Here is a 13994-nt window from a genome sequence, read left to right on the forward strand (position 1 = left end):
TGTGTGATGTCATCTATACCCTTGGGCTGGCAGTGGCCCTGCTTTCTGCAAGATATGGCTTCCAAGCTTGCTTTAGCTGTTGTCATTCCCACACGTTTCATTAGTGAGACCTTAACCTCATGACCACCCTAATTTGTGCAATGAAACATAGGAAGTGCAGTCTCTCACTGGACAGCTAGGTCTCAACTATAATCCTATCACTATGAAAGAAGGGCGAAATAGTATCAAATTGCAGTCTTAGCACACGTAGGTATTATAATTATTATCATTTTTTATTTTTTTGAGACGGAGTCTCTGTCGCCCAGGCTGGAGTGCAGTGGCGCAATCTCCACTCACTGATAGCTCCGCCTCCCGGGTTCACGGCATTCTCCTGCCTCAGCCTCCCGTGTAGCTGGGACTACAGGCGCCCGCCACCGCGCCCGGCTAATTTATTATTTTTGATGGATAGCTTCATTATTTAAATTTACATATAAAAGTTGCCTTTTTAAGTTACACAGTTCAGTGTTTCTTAGTGTATTCACAATGTTGTGCAACCATCACTATTAATTGCAGAAACTTTTCATCACTACAAAAAGAAATCCTATATCTCTTATCAGTCACTCCCTGTTTCTCTGTTTCCAAAAACCTTGGAAGCCACTAACCCATTTTTTGGTTTCTATGAATTTGTCTATTCTGGACATTTTATATAAACGGAGTCATACAATATGTAACCTTTTGTGTCTGGCTTCTTTCACTTAGCATAATGTTTTCAAGGTTCATCTATGCCATAGCATGTCTCCCTACTTCATTGTTTTTTATGGCTAAATAATATTCTATTGTATGCATATATTATATTTTGTTTATCTGTTCGTTGACCAGTTGATTGTCATTTGGTATTTGAATTGTTTTCACATTTTGGCTGTTATGAATAATTCAACTGTGAAAATTTGTGTATACATTTTTTGTGGACATATGTTTTTATTTCTCTTGGGTATTTAAGAGTGAAATTAGAATCATGTGGTAACTCTACGTTTAACTTTTTTGAGGAACTGTCAAACTGCTTTCCAAAGCAGCTGTACCATTTTACATTCCCACCTGTGCTGTATAAGGGTTCCAATTTCTCAACACTTACTATTGTCTTTTTTTATTCTAGCCTTCTCAATGGGTGTGAAGTAGTATCTCATTGTTGTTTTGAATTGTATATCTTTGATGACCAATAATGAGCTTTTTTCTTTGTTCTTATTGGCCATTTATGGACTTCTTTGGAGAAATTCCTTTTCAAGTCCTTTGTCATTTTAAAATTGGGTTGTCTTTTTTATTGTTGAGTTATAATAGTTCTTTATTTATCCTTTATACAGACCTTTATTAGATATATGACTTGCATTTTCTCCCATTCTGTGGGTTGTCTTTTTGCTTTCTTGACAGTGTCTTTTGAGTTATCTTCATTTTTTACAGTTGAGGAAAATGTGGCTGAGATATTAAATAGCTTGTCCAAGATCACCAGGTAGACCATGTTCCCCAGTGTCCCTTGCAGTTAGTTATGGCCATGAGACTGAGTTCCAGCCAATGCAATGGGAGTAGTGGAGGAGATGGGGGTGTGTGCAACTTCCGAGCCTAGCTGAAAACAACCTCCCCTGTGTGATGTTCATGCTCTTTCCTTGTTCCAGGGCACTGGGATGGTGGTGTCCAGGACAACTCAGACACATCAGAATAGTCATTCAGCCTGGGTTCTTGAATGACTGTGGAACGGTGGGGGTGTGGAGGGAGAACCACTGACTGAAATACCTTCCCAGGACTGGCACAGCAGAGAAAACAAACAAACTTCTTGTTCTTCAGGTCACTGAGTCTTTTGGGTGTACTTGTTACTTCAGCTTAACCATCCCTGACTAATACAACCTAGATTGCATTCTGCTTGAACATTTTCAATACTGGAAGTTTCACTACTTTTCAAGGCAGTAAAGGTAACTCCTGTTTTTTAACGCCGAGTCAAAATATTTTTTCCAAAAATTCTACACATGGTTGTAGTTCTTCCCTTTGGAGTAACAAGAATAAATTTAGTACTTTTCTTTAGAATAAGCCTTCAAATATTTGACCACAGCTTAAGGGTAACCAAGCCTTTCTTTCTTCAGAGTTTGCTTATAAACAGTTACATTTTATCAACACAAAAGACAATCACTAAAGCCAGAAGCTACCTCTCTCCTAAAATATGCTACACAATATGGTATTCAATGTCACTTTTTTCTTCTGCTGCTTTTTTTCAGACCAGATAGAGCAGAGCCATGGAAGAAATACTCCTCAGATAATTTTGGTTTAGTCCTCTCCCCAGTTTAAACTTGCTGTGCAAGCTGACTGAAAGAAATCTTATAAAATGGAGGTACGTGGGGGGTCATGGGATCCAAGCTGTCTTTATATTACCACTGCACTCTGCAAGAGAGAGAAAGAGACTTTGAGCAAGGAAGGATGAGCACATGACCCCCTGGGTGTTGATGTAGAACATGTAAGCTTTTTAAAGACGTGTGAGGGGAGACCCTGTGGGGTTGAAAAGGCAGCCGGGAAAGCTCTTGAGAGTCCTCCTTTCCATGAAGGCATTTAAATGAATTTCCTCATTCTGCTTCTTCCACAATACCCTGCGGGGAGTCCCTGTCTCTCAGCAGAACTCTTTTTACCTGGCAGGATTATTTTTCTCCTTTCCATTTGCCAGACATGACTTCTGACCAGGACTTTCCCATGTAGCCTCCACAACTGCAAATATACCCCTCTATTAATAAATACGGCTGATGAATATTTGGCTAATTTCCATTCTCTCCCAATGTTAAATACCTCTCAGCGTGATCTAATTCAAATGTGTCCTCTGCCTGGTTTAGTCAGCTTAGGGATGTTCTCACCTGCTTGAGTTCTACCACAAAAAGGTTACTAAAGTACAGTGAGTTGATTTAATTTGATTTTAATGATTTCTACAGATATTATTATTATTATTAATATTTTGAGACGGAGTCTTACTCTGTTGCCCAGGCTGGAGTGCAGTGGCACAATCTCGGCTCATTGCAACCTCTGCCTCTGAGGTTCAAATGATTCTCATGTCTCAGCCTCCCGAGTAGCTGGGATTACAGGCGCATGCCACCATGCCTGGCTAATTTTTGTATTTTTAGTGCAGATGGGGTTTCACCATGTTGGCCAGGCTTTTCTTGAACTCCTGACCTCAAGTGATCTACCCACCTCGGTCTCCCAAAGGGCTGGGATGACAGGCGTGAGCCACCGTGCCCGGCCAGTTTCTAAAGATATTAAAATATAAACTAGTCTTCAGCCTCGAGAGTTTATCCTAACTTGAGAGGAAGCCAAGTTCCACTAAAATGCCTCAGTTCCTAAAAGCAGATATAGTTTTTTGCATTGACACAGTGGAGATTTCAGCTGGTGATATAGACTGAACTGTCCATGCAATTCACTTTTGTAAGATTCCCTGTGGAAAAAGAGGTGAGGGAACAGGTGAAACAGCAGAGTGAGCTCTTTTCGTTTCTAGACTGACCGACCTGACCTTGCCCAAAAGCCATCAGCTGAATATCTTAAGTTGGAAATATTGAACAAAGCTTATGGCTGTATTGGCGGAGAAGGATAATTGTCTTCCTGCTTATTTAATTCATCTTCCTTCCCCATGAACTCCCTGTGTTCGTCTGACTTTGATATATTTTTCTTCTGACTAACAGTAACCTCCTTGTCAGGATGCCCCAAAAGGCACACCAACAAGCTGACGGCAGCTAGGGCTTCTCTATTCACCAGAATTATCTGGCTTCAAACAAGAATGCAATTTCCTGGGCACTAATGCTATCCATGTTCTGTAATGGTCTCTCCTGCTTCCATTAGTGACAGTAAAAGGCCCTTCGTGAGTGGAAAACTTTTATGCATGCACATGCAGGCACACACACACACACACGCAATATGAAAGTTAAAAAAAAAGCTAGAACATACTTGCCAACAAAAGCTTGATGCTAAGATACTACCATTTCTTTTACTCAAAAGGTTAGTAATTGAAAGCAAAAGGCTGTCACTGGGCCACTGCTGTGTCTGAAGTCATCTTCAAAGATGATAACGACTTCCTTCTGTGAGTAAGGCACCACCCCTCCTTCCCTCTGCCCCGCCTCTGTGAGGTCTAACATAATCTGTTGGTCTTCATTAGGGGACTAACCAGAGGTCAGAAGGCAGTAGGAGAAGGATGTAGAATTTGTTCGTCCTTCAGAAAATCCTAGCTTGCCTCCAGGTATACTGTCCTTTTTCTTGTAAAGCCTAGCTGCAAATGTAACAAAGCTGTCTTTCACTTGGAAAATAAACTTGTAAGATGCAGTTCTCTCTCCTTTGGAGGATTTTGTTCCCTTTAGGATCCCCAGGTACAGATGGGAATTGACATCTGGATCCTCCTTCACACTCTTTTTCAACAACCATCTCTCCCAACCTAGCTTAGTTTTTATTTGTGAGACCTATGTAGAAAATTGCCTTTAACTTATGTTAAGCCTACTCTTGCTGTCAAAGATTTCCCTCAATAGCTGAACCTCCAATATGTACTTTGCAAACTTCCTACTGACTTCTCCCATTTGTGCGGACTCTCAGAAGAAAGTTCCCATTTGTTTTTCGGTATCCAACTTTTTCCTTTCCTGACAGAAAGGAGGGTATACATCCATGATGAAAAGAAATTAGTGCTCTAGCCTAAAATGCTGGGCCTAGAGTCAGTCTCTCAGTTCTAACTCTTATTATTTGTGTAACACATAACCAAGGACAAATCATTTGACTATTGAGAAGCCTATGTTCTTTATTAAAAGGTCAAGATAATGATGCCCAACCTCTAGGGTCAACTGGACATGTCCAGGGATGACAGCTGTGAAGTAGGACAACATAGGGCAACCACCTGGCCGGTGGGGAGCACTCGATCAATTTATTAACTCTTAAGGAGGAAAAGAGGAAAAATAGATTCTTGTATCTGCCCCTAGCTCTCTGTAAGACTCTGTAATCTTTAATGGAATCTTACAGCTGGAAAAGCATTGGCCTCATCTAATGCAACATTATCATTTACCAGAAAGAACCTTGTGTCCCTGAGAGGTTAACTGATTTGAACATCACAAAGTTCCTGCCAGAGGCCAGACATGTCCAGGGTTCCTGAGACCATGGCCAGCAGTTCTTTGCCTAATGTTGCCTCTCCCCTAACCAGAAAGTTTTTCTTCACCAGACGGATGTATTTTTCTCTAATCCAACTTACTTTTTCATTGAACCTAGCACCTTAGCCTTCCAATTCCTTTTAAAATTTAGTTTTTGAAGGAGCTAAATCATTTTTCTTTCTAAACTTTCGGGCCAGGTGTGGTGGCTCATACTTGTAATTCCACCATTTTGGGAGGCCTAGGCTGGTGGATAGCTTGAGGCCAGCAGTTCCAGACCAACCTGGCCAACACAGGGAAACCCTGTCTCTACTAAAAATACAAAAAATTAGCTGGGCATCCTGGCAGGCTCCTGTAATCCCAGCTACTCAGGGGGCAGGAGGTTGTAGTGAGCTGAGATTGTGCCCTTGCACTCCTGCCTGGGCTACAGAACAAGATTCAAAACAAACAAACCCAAGAAAAAATGAAAAAACAAATAAACTGTCTCTGAAAGATATGAAAAAGAGAAACAATTAAATTTTATGAAAGCTATGTGATGGCTTTACCACATCATCTTAACTTTCTCCTTTGTGAGAGTGTCACTCAAGCTCCCATCAAGCACATATATACGTTCGACACCTCCTCTTAGCAGGGGCGGGCAAGCTACAGCTCATGGGCTCAATCATCACGCTTACCCCTAGTTTGTAAATAAAGTTTTATTGAAACACAGCCGGGCTCACTTGTTTGTGTATTGTTGCTGGCTGCTTTCTGGCAACAATGGCAGAGTTGAATATTTGTGACAGAGACTGTCTGGCCTACAAAGTCTCAAATATTTACTCTCTGGCTCTTTACAGGAAAAGTTTGGGGACTCCCTGCTCTTAGCACCCACCTCACCTTCAAATTTTGTTTATATATATCCTCCAAGAAACTACTTTCCACAAGAGCCTGGGTTTATTTTTGCAGAACATTTTAAAAGCATTTGATTATTTACTTTTGCCTGAATTAAAAAATATGGACAATAATTTGAAAAATATGAGAGAGCAACATAGCTATCAGCTGTGATCTCGCTGGGCAGAGCTATGGACTGCAAGTGTTTTAGTCCTGGTTCAAGGATTCAGTCAGCCAAGAAAGGCCAGGCCCGTCAACCCTGGGCATCAGAGGTCCCTGAGTCTTCTATAAGCAAGTAGTGTGTGTTGAGTTTCAGGGTAGGAAATAGAGATAGCTTAATTGTTCTGTATAATACAGTGGGGAATTCTTCATCATATGTTTTAAAAATTTGGCTTTTCAAGCTTCTGGAAAGGAGGAAGTAGAGGAGAAAGAAAGATGAAATGAAAGAGCAACAAAATGGAGAGTTCAAGGGACTTTGAAGGAGAGAGGTGGAGGTTATGTAGTTTTAAAGTTTTGAGTTGCTGTGATATAAACTTTCAATCATCTCCCCCAAACCTTCAATAAATTCGACCTCACATCCTAAGATCCCGGGGGAGTAGCATGTTTGGCTACTCTTTGAATGTGGGGGAGATCCATGGCCAGTTTCCCATCATGTGGATCAGGTTCCTCACATGCCGGGCAGTGATGCCCTGGGCAAAACAGTCTAGCGGAAGCAGGGGCTCAAATAAAGAAGCAACCGTGTTAACCTAATACCCTTGGAAATTCGGATTGCTCTTGGCAAGGTCACTGAACTTTCCATAAATTGTGGAGTTGGGAGATCTGAGCCCATGTTGTCCAGATTTTAAGGCACAATGAAAGTACACACAGCCCAGAATATGAGTGTGTATGTGTGTGTGTATGTGTGTGGCCTTTGTATATGTAAACTAGTTTCTTTTCACCTTCCCCGTCTTCCAAAATAACAAAACAACTAAGTCAAAATTGCAGTTGGTTATTTCTTTTCTTTCTTTCTTTCTTTTTTTTTTTTTTTACACTTTAAGTTCTGGGGTACATGCGCAGAACGTGCAGTTTTGTTACATAGGTATACACATGCCATGGTAGTTTGCTACACCCATCAACCCATCACCTACATTAGCTATTTCTCCTAATGCTATCCCTCCCCTAGCCCCACACCCGCAACAGGTCCCGGTGGGTGATGTCCCCCTCCCTGTGTCCATGTGTTCTCATTGTTCAACTCCCACTTACGAGTGAGAACATGCAGTGTTTGGTTTTCTGTTCTTGTGTTAGTTTGCTGAGAATGATGGTTTCCAGATTCATCCATGTCCCTGCAAAGGACATGAACTCATCCATTTTTATGACTGCATAGTATTCCATGGTGTATATGTGCCACATTTTCTTTATCCAGTCTATCATTGATGGACATTTTGGTTGATTCCAAGTCTTTGCTATTGTGAATAGTGCTGCAATAAACATACATGTGCATGTTCTTTGTAGTAGAATAATATTATCTTTATAATCCTTTAGGTGTATACCCAGCAATGGGATTGCTGGGTCAAATGATATGTCTAGTTGTAATCCTTAAGGAATCACCACACTGTCTTCCACAATGATTGGGCTAATTTACACTCCCACCAACAGTGTAAAAGTGTTCCTATTTCTCCACATCCTCTCTGGCATCTGTTGTTTCCTGACTTTTTAATGACCACCTTTCTAACTGGTGTGAGATGGTACCTCATTGTGGTTTTGATTTGCATTTCTCTAATGACCAGTGATGATGAGCTTTTTTTCATATGTTTGTTGGCTACACAAATGTCTTCTTTTGAGAAGTGTCTGTTCATCTCCTTTGCCCACTTTTTGATGGGGTTGTTTGTTTTTTTCTTGTAATTTTTTTTAAGTTCTTTGTAGATTCTGGATATTAGCCCTTTGTCAGATGAATAGATTGCAAAAATTTTCTCCCATTCTGTAGGTTGCCTGTTCACTCTGATGATAGTTTCTTTAGCTGTGAAGAAGCTCTTTAGTTTAATTAGATCTCATTTGTCAATTTTGGCTTTTGTTTCCATTGCTTTTGCTGTTTTAGACCTGAAGTCTTTGCCCATACCTATGTCCTGAATGGTGTTGCCTAGGTTTTCTTCTAGGATTTTTATGGTTTTAGGTCTGACATTTAAGTCTTTAATCCATCTTGAGTTAATGTTTGTTTAAGGTATAAGGGAGGTGTCCAGTTTCAGTTTTCTGCATATGGCTAACCAGTTTTCCCAACACCATTTATTAAATAGGGAATCTTTTCCCCATTGCTTGTTTTTGTCAGATTTGTCAGATCAGATGATTGTAGATGTGTATGTTATTTCTGAGGCCTCTATTCTGTTCCATTGGTCTATTTATCTGTTTTGGTACAAGTACCATGCTGTTTTGGTTACTGTAGCCTTTTAGTATAGTTTGAAGTCAGGTAATGTGATGCCTCCAGCTTTGTTCTTTTTGTTTAAGATTGTCTTGGCTATGCGGGCTCTTTTTTGGTTCCATATGAAGTTTAAAATAGTTTTTTCCAATTCTGTGGAGAAAGTCAATGGTAGCTTTTTGAATAAAGCATTGAATCTATAAATTACTTTGGGCAGTATGGCCATTTTCGTGATACTGATTCTTCCTATCCATGATCATAGAATGTTTTTCCATTTATTTGTGTCTTCTCTTATTTCCTTGAGCAGTGGTTTGTAGCTGTCCTTGAAGAGGTCCTTCACATCCCTTGTAAGTTGTATTCCTAGGCATTTTCTTCTCTTTACAGCAATTGTGAATGGGAGTTCACTCATGTTTTGGCTCTCTGTAGCTGGTTATTTCTTAAACTGTGTACAAGAGGATACAATTGTTTAGCCATTTTCTGGATGACAGGAAGGGGAAAGAATAGACAGGAAAGAGTGATGATGAGCTGCATTATTCAGCCTCCATACTCTAAAAGCCAGTAGTGGAACAGAAGTCTGAAAAAGAGTTTTCTTCCTTTAAACAATGACCACAACACTGTCATCATCCTATAAACACTTTTGGAGACTTACCATGCTCACAAGTGTACAATTCACCTTTAAGTGTCTTGTTATGTACACTATTGGGCACACCGCACTACTTAAGTCATGAATAGGGACAGATGCCTAAATGTGTCAATGAAGAAATGTTCCTGAGGAGCACAGATGAGGGGGAATATCCTCTTTTATAACCTTCAATTTGTCCTTTTTTCCATCGGTGCCAACACACACTGCACAATGAACGTAATTTTATTTTCAATTGACAAAAAACTGTATATATTTATCATGTACATGTTTTTTTGAAATAAGAACACAGTTTCAATACATGATCCTTTAGTTTTAAGTTTTTTCCTGTACTGCATTGAACAGGATCATACATGATCCTTTATATAGTGTTTAAATCTTTACTCTTTGTTCAAATCTGATGAGTGTTGCAGATGTTCCATATTTCTGAAATATCTTAAGTAAAAGTATTTTTTTGTTACTCTAAGAGATTAAGATTGGGCAGAAATCACACATTTTCAGGTCAGTCTTAAGTGAAAACAGGGTAGTTGGCCCCTTACAGGATATGATCTGAGAAATATCTGCACCAATGTTCTCTGTACAACCTTGTGATTCAGTTCTGTATTTTTGCCAAATGAGATGAATTTCTCTAAGTTGAAGCATCATTCCTTGTCAAAGTCTCCAAGGAAGAATTAACCCTTTAGGACAAGCCTATCACACCACTTTCCAAATTAAAGCTTGCCAGTGGCCCTCAATCCTCCCAGAGAGAGGCCAGGTCCTTTGCCGGTGCACCTGGCTTTCACAACCCAGCCCCCGCAGCAGCTGGCCCACTTCTATAGGAACTGCAGAGAACTCACTGAAGGGCACACTTGAAAGTGTTTTCAAGCCAATGCCAGCTCCTAGCACCTGTTCCTCCCTCCCTGACAGCAGGGCCACCTCCTCTCCCGCTAGGAGATTAACTGCATCTCAACAGAGCACAGCAGGGCCCCATGCAGCACTAGTGTGTGTGTCTACTCAGCTGGACTGTGTTTGTTCTTGCTTCCTTAATGAGGTAGCGTAGCAACCCAGCACATCTTACCTCCCGCGCACCACACCCACGACTTCCCTTTCATCCCAGCTCTTAGCAGCCACCTTCCCCTACACATAGCCTGGGCTTGGACCACGAGGCACAGTGTGGGTGCCAGCAGGGGCTCTGCTCTTTCCTGCCTTGGTGTACTTGTGCCTGTGTTCTTTGCTGGACTGCCCAACCCACCCTCGGATGTCTGTAAAACTCTTACGCAACCCTGAAGACGCTGGCTCAGACACAACTGCTGGCCTTCCAAGGTATAGTTCATGACATCCGCGTCTGTGTTTTTCACTAGCATCTTGGGCACACTCTTGCAGCATTTATAGTATTTGAGGTTTTTGTTGGTGGTGTTTATTTTCTTTCTCTTCCTCTAGATTTAGTCAAAGAAGAATCATCGTAATAATCTTTATACATTCAGAACCTGTTATAGTGCCTAGCTCCTAATAAATAAATACTGGTTGAATCAAGGTAATGTAATAGCTACTAACACTCTAGGGAGAAATACTTTATTATAGCCTTTGTGGGTGACCAGCTAACATCAGGCTCTTCACTTCAAAATTAAAGTCAGAAAATATCCAACCCAGTATTTCCACTAAACTCTCCATTCCTAGGCCCAACCAAGCTTATCAGTATCACTCTTGAATGTCTTACAGAGTTTTGAAGCAGTGTGCACCAAACTGAATTCCAGATTTTATCCCCCAATTCTTATCTTTCTGGTTTTCCCCATTTCAGTTAATGGCAACTTCATTCTTTCAGTGGCTGAAGCCAAATATTTTGGAGTTAGACTCTGATTCTTTCCTTTCTCTTATTTTCACATCGAGGTCTTTAGCAAATCCTGTTGGCTCTTCCTTGATTCCAGCACTGCTCTGCTGGTCCATGCCACCATGCTTGCTTATGTTTCCTGCCAACAGCCTCCTAACTTGTTTTCCTGCTTCCACCTTTGCCTGACTCCCACCCTGTTTCATGGTCTTTTCTCAATATAGCAACTCGAGAGGTTCTTTAACATGATAATTCAGATCATCTCACTTCTGCCCTCAAAACTCGCCAATGACCATTTTGTTCCCTGCTGTTCCCCAGCGTCTGAACAGTGCCTGGCATATAATAGGCATTCAGTATTTGCTGAATGAATAAATGAAAGTTTAAGCCTTGGTTTAAAAAACAGATGCCAAGAAGTTGCAATTTATCATATTATTTTTTGGTCACCTAATAGGGTATATAATCTGAATGTGCTACATTTTAAATATAATCATGTTTTTAATATCACCAATATGTTCTGGAAATATCATAGTACTGAAGATAATCTCTTTCTATCTAGCAATAAATTGGCCACAAAATAACCATTTGGTCCTGGCTGGTGTCCTAGCTCTTAGGGAGTTGGTTTCTTCACCTTTGAAAGGAGAGAACTGGATTCAAAGATTTTTGTAATCTCTTGCAATTCAAAATGTCTATGATTATTTTATTTTATGTTATTGTTTGGGGCGAACTTCAGCTCTTTCCCTATCTCAAAACATGGACTGGACTTGCTTTTCCTGAATGGCTCTTCATTGGACCTGGTTTTTAACATACAAGTTAATTTTACAGAAGAAACCTACCCAGACACTGGAAGAATTCAGACCTGGTAAGGTGGGGTAGGAGAGCACTCCTGGAGAGGCAGACCCAGTGTCTTGGACCTAATGGGATTTGGGGAGAGAGTGTATGAGACTGACTGTGAGGACAAACCTCTTCTACTGCCAATCTTTGTCCTTTTCTTCCTTTGAGACCTGGGCCGGGGGGTTAGTGAAGTGTTCTTGACTTTGGAAAGTAATGTCAAGGAACAAATTTCCAAGTGCAGCTCACTTACACTGTTTGGGAGATTGTATTTGTTCAAAAAGCCATTTTAATGCTGAGGTTATTTGCAATAATTTTTTCAGTGGTATATTTACATAGGAAGCTTATATAAGATGAAGTCATTGGTGTCAACTCTAAGGGAGTTTTGAGTAATTGGGTGGAAAGGTTGCTCACCTAGCCTTTGGGTGGAAAATTGTAAAAACAAATCAAGTATGTAAATTATAAAAACTTCACATTTCAGTATTTTAAAATTAAATTGAATTCTATTTAAAAATATTTATAGTATAGGTTTCAGATGCTGCACTTCAAAACCTGCAATTATTTGTGTATGACTTTTAAATACTTCATTTAAAAATGAGGAAATTGCCTGCTTATGTAACTTTAAACTCTAATAATTTCAGTTCTCGCTCATAATCAGAAGATAGCAAATGGCATACAAAAGCAAGGTAGTTCGAATTTCCCAGCTTCAGCCCAGCGACTAACCCTCATCAAGCATTGTTCAGAACAATTTTCCAACTCATTGATGACATTCTCCGGTTTCTGCTGAGTGATTTTGCAAATTGCTTTCATCATCCTTGCTCCAAGCTCTTCCAAACAATGTGCCATCAGTGAGTAAATAAATATTTTCTGCTTGCTTATATCACACCCAAATCCAAAGTTAATAAAACTTGAGTGTGATTAGAGCTTGTAAATATCAGATCTAAACAATCATTTATAGAACTGTTTGTCCTTAATTACTAACATAATAAATAATAACAGTTGTAAAAAATTCAAGAATCACAGAAACGTACAGTGTAAGTTACAGAGTTCTTCCTGTCTACTCTCCCATCATCCCCAGGCTCACACCTGGAGGTAGCTGGAGTTATCAATTGGGTATCATTTCAAAAATCTTCTCTATTCACAAACACACATACTTGTATACACAGAGTACACCTAAGTATGAATTTCTCCTCTCTCTCTCTCCCTCCCTTCCTCCATCCCTTCCTCCCTCTCTTCCTCCCTCCCTCCCTTCTTTCCTTCCAAAAATGGGATCTCCTCTGGTTATGTCATTAAATCCTTTTTCTACCCAACAAGCATCATAGTGATCCTTCCACAATAGCACATACAAGTTTGCCCCATTTTTAAAATGGCTTTTTGGTATACTGAATCTCAAACGTGCTATAATTTATTAACTATTCTCCTACTGTTTGGCATCTAGGTTGTTACCAGTTTTTCAAGGTCACCAATAATGTCACAAATTTTGGAATAAGGGATGAATAAAATAGTTAAGGTAAAGGAACAAGAAGAAAGTTGATCTGTGCCATTAGATAATCTGAGAACTCAAAGTCAAAACACAGTCAGAATTATGTTTCATCAGGCCTTTGATAACTGAGAGTTGACCTCAGGTTACCATACCTCAGATACGATGGTGGCAGTCCACTTGCTGGCTGAAAGTTGCTGCCTCGTGAGTGTCCAGAAGCTACAACCTACACAAGTGGGCAAAAGAGACTATGGCACCTCCAAACTCATAATCTCTGGCAGAACATATGAAAGACTTGACTTCTGAGATTATATGTGGGAGGGCTCCTGGGCCAGTCTACACCTGGACACATCCTCATATGTTCTGGTAAGAATCCTGATGCCACTGGGTTTCTGGAAAGGCCTGAGGTCTTAGACTACCCAGGGGCTCACCTAGAATCTTGAGGTAGGTCAGTTCATTCCACCCTGTTTCTCATCCTTGTCAGCCAGACACAGCCCAAAATGCAAGCCCTTCTGCCCATTGAACTTTTGCCTCTCATTTAATCCTTCCATGGCTGTCTTCCCACCCAGCCTTTCCATTGGTCCTTCAGAGTCCTCTACACACTCCTCCTGATCACAGAGCAATTCCTTTGACTTACTCGTTCTACACCTGCATCTGACTATCTGAAGAAAACATCATTAATTTTGTAGTCTTTTCAAGGATTGTGTGGAGCCTGTTGATTCTTCAACATCTTCACCATCTCTGAGCCTGAGTCCGAGGATGGGATGAGGAAGAAAAACATCAGAAGCGAGAGGAGAGTTGGCTTCCAAATAATATCTTTATCCCCTTATGGATGGCTCCCTGTAATGTGGGCTCTATTACTACCTTCC

General features: G+C 40.5%; 1 long non-coding RNA gene across 1 annotated transcript; it reads left to right on the forward strand.

Annotated features, from left to right (window-relative positions):
• The first annotated feature begins 787 nt into the window (after window positions 1–787).
• Window positions 788–13078, forward strand: LOC103884075. Its single transcript, XR_646538.4, has 3 exons — window positions 788–1940; window positions 2241–2353; window positions 12287–13078. It is a non-coding gene; the product is annotated as an uncharacterized LOC103884075 (long non-coding RNA).
• Window positions 13079–13994: the final 916 nt, after the last annotated feature.

This window comes from Papio anubis, chromosome 6 (assembly GCF_008728515.1).
Source record: "Papio anubis isolate 15944 chromosome 6, Panubis1.0, whole genome shotgun sequence".
Classification (NCBI taxonomy): Eukaryota; Metazoa; Chordata; class Mammalia; order Primates; family Cercopithecidae; genus Papio; species Papio anubis.